The sequence below is a fragment of the Arachis ipaensis genome, chromosome B3 (genome assembly GCF_059453495.1).
Source record: "Arachis ipaensis isolate K30076 ecotype BB chromosome B3, ASM5945349v1, whole genome shotgun sequence".
NCBI classification, from domain to species: Eukaryota; Viridiplantae; Streptophyta; class Magnoliopsida; order Fabales; family Fabaceae; genus Arachis; species Arachis ipaensis.
Window position 1 is genome coordinate 43,492,592 of NC_142438.1, and position 7,871 is coordinate 43,500,462.

Sequence of the window (7,871 nt, forward strand, 5' to 3'; positions counted from 1 at the left end):
GTGTCAACTGTAATTTTTTTAATTTAATTTTTTTTTTAAATTTTTGAAAATTCATGCATTATGTTCTTCATGATCTTCAAGTTGTTCTTGATGATTTTCTTTGTTTGATCTTTATATTTTCTTGTTTTGTGTCTTTTCTTATTTTTCATATGCATTTTCAAATTGTTAGTGTCCCTAGTACAAAAGTTCTTAAGTTTGGTGTCTTGCATGTCTTTCTTTTCTTAAAAATTTTCAAAAATATGTTCTTGATGTTCATCATGATCTTCAAAGTGTTCTTGGTGTTCATCTTGACATTTAAAGTATTGTTGCATGCATTATTTGTTTTGATCTTAAATTTTTATGTTTTGTTTCATTTTGTTGTTTTTCTCTCTCCTCATTAAAAATTCAAAAGTAAAAAAAAAATATCTTTTCCTTATTCTTCTCATAATTTTCGAAATTTTGAGTTGACTTGGTCAAAAAATTTTAAAATTTAGTTGTTTCTTGTTAGTCAAGTCAAAATTTTCAATTTAAAAACTTTATCTTTTCAAATCTTTTACAAAATCAGTTCTTTTTCATTTTTTTTATGATCTTCGAATTTCATTCTTAAAATTTTTCAAAATCTTTTTCATTTCTCTTTTAATGTTTTCAAAAATTTTAAAACTAATTTTTCAAAATCTTTTTCTTAATTTTATTTCATATTTTCGAAAATCCTTGCTAAAAATTAATGTTTTGATTAAAAAATTTCAAGTTTGTTACTTTCTTGTTAAGAAAGGTTCAATCTTTAAATTCTAGAATCATATCTTTTAGTTTCTTGTTAGTCAAGTCATCAACCTTAATTTTAAAAATTAAATCTTTTTAATTTCCTTTTCAATTCTTTTTCAAAATAAATTTCAATCATATCTTTTTAAAATTTTAATTTCAAAATCTTTTTCTAACTTCTTATCTTTTCAAAATTTATTTTCAAATCTTTTTCAATTAACTACTTGACTTGTTTGTTTTAATTTTAAAAAGTTTACTATTTCTTATCTTTTTCAAAACCACCTAACTATTTTTCCATTTCTAATTTTCGAAAATCACTAACCACTTTTCAAAAATCTTTTTAATTAACTAATTGTTTTAGTTTTTAATTTTCTTGTATTTCTTTTTCAAATTTTCGAAACTAACTTAATTAATTAAATAAAAATAAAAATATTTTTCTTTTCCCTCTTCTTAAAATTCGAATACTCTCGCTCTCATCTCTTTCTATTTATTTTATTTATTTACTAATAATTCTCTTCTACTCATATAATAATTCGAACCCTCTCCCTCTCTCTGTGTTCGAATTCTTCTTATTCTCTCTACCTTATTCTTCTATTCTTCTTTTCTTCTGACACATAAAGAAATCTCTATACTATGACATAGAGGGTTCCTCTTCTCTCTTTGTTCTCTTTTTTTTTCATATGAGCAGGTACAGGAATAAAGATAGTCTTATTGACGCTGATCTTGAACTTGAAAGGACTCTGAAGAGGAAGCTAAGAGAAGCTAAAGCACAATACTCCGGAGAGGACCTTACAGCAAATTTCGAAAAAGAGGCAGACATGGCAGCCGAACCTGAGAACAATGGTGGAGATGTAAGGAAGATGCTTGGTGACTTTACTGCACCAACTTCCAACTTCTATGGAAGAAGCATCTCAATTCCTGCAATTGGAGCAAACAACTTTGAGTTTAAGCCTCAATTAGTTTCTCTAATGCAGTAGAATTGCAAGTTTCATGGACTTTCATTGGAAGATCCTCATCAGTTCTTAGCTGAATTCTTACAAATTTGTGATACTGTTAAGACCAATGGGGTTGATCCCGAGGTCTACAGACTTATGCTTTTCTCCTTTGCTGTAAGAGACAGAGCTAGGATATGGTTGGACTCACAACCTAGAGAAAGCTTGAACTCTTGGGAAAGGTCAATGCTTTCTTGGCTAAATTCTTTCCACCTCAAAAGATGAGCAAGCTTAGAGTGGAAGTCCAAACCTTCAGACAGAAGGAAGGTGAGTCCCTCTATGAAGCTTGGAAAAGATATAAGGAATTGATCAGAAGGTGTCCTTCTGACACGCTTTCAGAATGGAGCATCTTAGGTATATTCTATGATGGTCTGTCTGAATTGTCCAAGATGTCATTGGACCACTCTGCTGGTGGATCTCTTCATCTAAAGAAAATACCTGCAGAAGCCCAGGAACTCATTGAAATAGTTGCAAATAACCAGTTCATGTATACTTCTGAAAGAAATCCTATGAATAATTGGATGACTCAGAAGAAAGGAGTTCTTGAGATTGATACTCTGAATGCCATATTGGCTCAGAATAAAATATTGACTCAGCAAGTCAATATGATTTCTCAGAATCTAACTGGAATGCAAGCTACATCCGGCAGTACTAAAGAAGCTTCCTCTGAAGGAGAAGCTTATGACCCTGAGAATCCTGCAATGGAAGAGGTGAATTACATGGGAGAATCCCATGGAAACACCTATAATATTTCATGGAGAAATCATCTGAATTTCTCATGGAAGGATCAACAGAAGCCTCAACAAGGCTTCAATAATAATAATGGTGGGAGAAATAGGTTTGGTAATAGCAAGCCTTTTCCATCATCTTCTCAGCAACAGATAGAGAATTCTAAGCAGAGCCTCTCTGACTTAGCAACCATAATCTCTGATCTATCTAAGACCACTCTCAGTTTCATGACTGAAATAAGGTCCTTGATAAACCCCATTTTTAGGGTTTATCCTATGCTTAATCTAGTGGATTTTATCCATTATTCTCACACTTATTCATACAATTCGCATGTTTTATGTTTTCCTTCCTGATTTTGTGATATAATTGAAAACATGTTTTCTAGGCCTTTAAACTGTCAATTTTAATTATCCTTTATTACCATTCGATGCCTTGATATGTGTGTTAAGTGATTTCAGGGATTACAGGGCAGGAGTGGCTTAGAGGATGGAAAGGAAGCATGCAAAAGTGGAAGGAATACAAGAAGTTGAAGAAATTGCTAAGCTGTCCAGCCTGACCTCTTCGCACTCAAACGGTCATAACTTGAGCTACATAGGTCCAAATGATGCGGTTCTAGTTGCGTTGGAAAGCTAACATCCGGAGCTTCAAAATGATATATAATTAGCTATAGTGGCCATACAGAAAAATGACGCGCATGCATTAATCACGCGGATGCGTCGTTCTGCAGAAAAATCAGCGACCTGCACGTGGCAAAATTCGCCCCCGGCGATTTCTGGGCTGATTTTGACCCAGTTTTTGCCCCATAACACACAGATTAGAGGCTATAAAGTGGGGAAATCCATTAATTTATGAAAACAATAATTCATACTACATTCATAATTCACAATTTTTAGGTTTTAGATGTAGTTTCTAGAGAGAGAGGTTCTCTCCTCTCTCATAGGTTTTAGAATTAGGATTTCTTTTACTTTATGGTTATTTCTCCAATTTCAGGTTTAATGTTCCCAACTTTAATTTTATGTTCTTTTATAATTTTAGTTACTCTAATGCTTTTACTTGTTAATTACTTATGTTGCCAAATTGGCTTATGAATCTTTCCATGTTAGATTTGAATATTCTATTTAATATAATTTGAGGTATTTCAGATTTATGATTGTTTTATTCTAATGCTTTCAATTTAATTTAGATTTTTATCCTTTTGGTTTTGGTTAAGTAATTGGTAACACTTGAGTCATCAAACTCAGCGGTTGATTGAGAATTGGAACAGCTGATTGATTTGGATCGCTCTAAAGCTAGTCTTTCCACAGGAGTTGACTAGGACTTGAGGATCAAATTGATTGGTCCACTTGACTTTCCTTTATTTAGTAAGGGTTAACTAAGTGGGAGCAACAACAATTCTCATCTCACCTGATAAGGATAACTAGGATGGGATTTCCAGTTCTTATACCTTGCCAAGAGTTTTCTTAATTATTAATTTATTTTTCTTGTCATTTAAATTACTTGTTCCCTATTCCAAAAACCCAAAATTCTACCTTTTCCATAACCAATAATAAATCATACCTCCCTGCAATTCCTTGAGAAGACGACCCGAGGTTTAAATACTTCGGTTATAAATTTTATTGGGTTTGCTTAAGTGACAACCAAAACTTTTGTACGAAAGGATTCTTTGCTGGTTTAGAAACTATACTTACAACGCGATTATATTTATAAAATTCTTTAACTCGCAGAAATCACGTTCGTCAAAATGGCACCGTTGCCGGAGAATTGCAAACGTGTGCCTTATTATTGGTTATTGTAAATATTTTATTTTGCTCGTTTATTTGTTTTTATTTTTGTTTTTAATTTTTTTATTAGCTACTATGAGTTCTCACCCCCGTCGCTTTGAGTTTGGTTCTAATGTTGTTGAAAGGAATGGAAGCTATAACAGGAACATGCATCATGGTCAAACCAATCAAATATGGAAAGAGCCACGAGGATCTGATCAACCCTTTTGGCAACAACACCTTCCAAGATACCATGGACAACGACCATTCTATAATGCATGCCAAGACAATAGTTACGGTGGACCTTCTCGTGACAACCAACCCCTACCAGTTTACTATGGTCAAGAGCCATTCCGAGGTGCATACCAAGATGATAGATTTGGTGGACCCCCTTGTAGTTACCAACAAGCCCCATCATACGTCTATAAACCACCTCCTCAACATAGCTTTGAACCACCATACTCACAAGCCAACCACAACCATTCACCTCTATATGCCTCTAACCATTATCCACCCCAATTCCAATCCAATTACTCCAAAGAACCATCACTTCCATATACACCGTATCCATGTCCATCAAACCAAGAAGCACAGGACCGTCTCAAGGACACAGTGAACCAATTTCATGCAACCCTTCATCAATTTGAGCAAGCGATAAACCGATTAGCCCCCAGTATGAAGGAGACATTAGAAGCTCCGGTGGGCAACACGGAACATGACTTTGTATTGGAACAAGTAGAGGAAGCTGCAATTATCGAAGAAGAAGAATTGGTTGAAGACTTAGAAGACGTTGAACCTCCATGGGAATCAAGAATTGTGGATAATTCCGTCAAGCAATTTGAAATCGATGCTAAGGAAGATAGTGCACAACCCCCAAAGCATGTATCTTATGAAGAACTGGACGAAACAAACCAAGAAGCTAGTTTCCTTGGTAATGATGATCATGAATCAAATTTTTCTAATGATGACCTTGCAGTCACAATTGAACTCTTTGATCTAGAAGATTCTTCCCCAAGTGAATATGAAGATGATGCGAAGGTAGACTTTTCTCAGCCTCCAGCTTATGACTTGAGTGATGAGGAAGACATCGAAGACTTTGATCAAGAAATGGTTGCAATTGAAGAGATTTGTCAGGAAATGAAAGAATTCATGGAGGAGTACAAGGAAGTGGAGCTTGCAGAACCACTGGAAACACCTCTCCCAAGGCCATTACCACCAAATACAAACTTCAACTGGGTAAAATCCTTAGCCTTTATCTTTACCTTCCCACTTGAATATAGTTTGCTTGAAACAGATGGCCGGCTTAGCACTCTTTGCGGCTTTAAGAGTAAGTGGGAGATGGTTAGTGGTAGGAATTGTCATGCAAGATTAAATATGGTTGCATGCTCCAAATTGAAGTATAAGGGTTGGTATAATTCTCAATTGAACGGGTCTAGGAAGCTGTTTGGATGTCTCAGTGAGAATTTAAATTGCGTGCCACCCGGATGAAATCATGATGATCAACAAGAAGACGGGTGCAAAAGCAAGGTTTGGGACCCCAGAATTCATTCTGGCAATCAACACTCTTGGGGCTTTGTCACTTGCTTTAACTTGCTTGAAGGATTTATGCAACTAGTGTGGGATCCCGGAGGCTATTGGAATTGCAAATATTGGTGGAGATTCCTAGATGAGTTCAAGCACAAGCCACCATGACACGAAACTCACCATATGTCCAACTTAAGGACTTTAACTAAAAGTGCTAGGTGGAAGACAACCCACCATGGTATAATCGTTCCTTTTATTCCTAGTTTATTTTATTTTAATTTTATTAGTGTCATTCATAATGTTTGCATTAGCATTAGCATGCTGCATTCTGCATTTTGTATAAAAAAAATGCATCCCACGCGTGCGCGTGAACCACGCGCACGCGTCACATGCGACGCTAAACCTTACAGAGAGTTGCGCGGGATCGTGGCTGGAGGCGTGCTTCAGGCACAAACACACCCACGCAAATGCGTCCCTGACGCATCCGCGTCAATTGCAAAATCAGCCTTCCACGCGTACGTGACACCCACGCGTACGCGTGACTCTACAAATCGGCGTAAAGAGGTGTCAGGCCGAAAGTTGTGTTGGCCTGGTGCGGGCACTGTGCCCAAGACACAAAATCACCCATGCATACGCGTCCCTAACGCGTGCACGCCATTTTCAAATTCTAACCACCCACGCGTACGCTTACGCGTCACATGGTTAATGCAGTTTTCACGCGCACGCGTGCCCTCCGCGTGCGTGTCGCTCCCCATTTTTTAAATGCTTACTTTTTTATTCTATCTTCTCTCCTTCTTTCTTCCTCCTTTATTACTTTCTTCTTCTTCATCCCTTTAACTTATCATCTTTCTTCACTTTCATTCATTGTATTTTAATTTTTTGCATATTTTTATTTTCTTTTCTAAATTTATTATTTTTCCATTGGTGTTAAAATTTCTTCTTCAACTGTTGCATCTTTTCTTGAATTATTCTGGTGCTTCATGACTTGTTTTACTCTGACTAGGTATTATTCTTCATAAGTCAATGCTACTCCTTCATGATACTTATATTATCTTGCATCGACATGAACTTACACTATCTTGCATTATCTACTATCTCTTCCCCATTGTTGCAATTTGTGCACTATTGATATGCCATTTGCTTCTACTATTTTCTCACTTGCATGTTGTAGCTACCATGTAATTGAGACTCTCATCATTTGGCATTAACCCAACCATATTTTAAATTGTTTCCTATCTTTATTTTTGGGTTACTTTTCTTCTTTTTCCTCTTCTTTTAGGATGGCCACTGAGGAAGGGAAACAGAAAACATTTACATGGGGTGACAGACAAGTCCATCTGCACAATCTTTGAAAAAAAAACAGTTGTAGCAGCCCGTCCACTTGCACATCTTAGCATGCACCGAGGACGGGGCAATCTAAAAAGTGTGGGGAGAGGTCGATACCGATCTCCGTGGGTTAGTACTTTCCTATCTCAACACCAATGTTTAAATTTTCTTCGTAGTTAGTTGTTGCATTTGCATGTTTGATTGCATGTTTGTTACATTTTGTGCATATTTTACCACCACTTGGTTAAAGTAATATTTTCTTTTTCAAGAAACTTTTTATAGCATTTCACTAATTTGAATTAAAATTTTTATTGAACTTGTTTGAAGGAATATTATACTGGAACATAGTTTAGAGCTCGAACACACAAAACCTGTGAGATTTTGAGCTTATTTGATTGGTTGTATTTTACCAACCAATATTTATTTTTGGTGTGTGTTTTTCTCTCTAAAATTGTGATCCTTGTCTTGCTTAATTTTATATTTCCATGGTTTGATGTATGCATGCACTTATATGATTGAGGTTTTTGTTTCACTGAGCTTACATACCCATATGGCCTTACCCTTTCATTATCCTTTGCAAACCAATGTTGAGCCTATTATACCCCTTTGTTCTTTACTTTAGCACATCATTAACTCTAAGCAAAAAACAATAATGTCCTTAATTTGAATCCTTAGTTAGCTTAGACTAGTGAGAGTGCTCATGAATTAAGTGTGGGAAAAGTGGGTTTAGAAACGTTTGGTTTTGGAAATTAAGTATGTTAAACTTCTTTATGAAAATGTGAAAGAAATGTTTAGGACATGT

General features: G+C 35.6%; 1 non-coding gene across 1 annotated transcript; it reads right to left on the minus strand.

Annotated features, from left to right (window-relative positions):
* Positions 1 to 1,957: 1,957 nt before the first annotated feature.
* Positions 1,958 to 2,065, minus strand: LOC148570446 (small nucleolar RNA R71). The gene has a single exon (XR_015908696.1). It is a non-coding gene; the product is annotated as a small nucleolar RNA R71 (small nucleolar RNA).
* Positions 2,066 to 7,871: the final 5,806 nt, after the last annotated feature.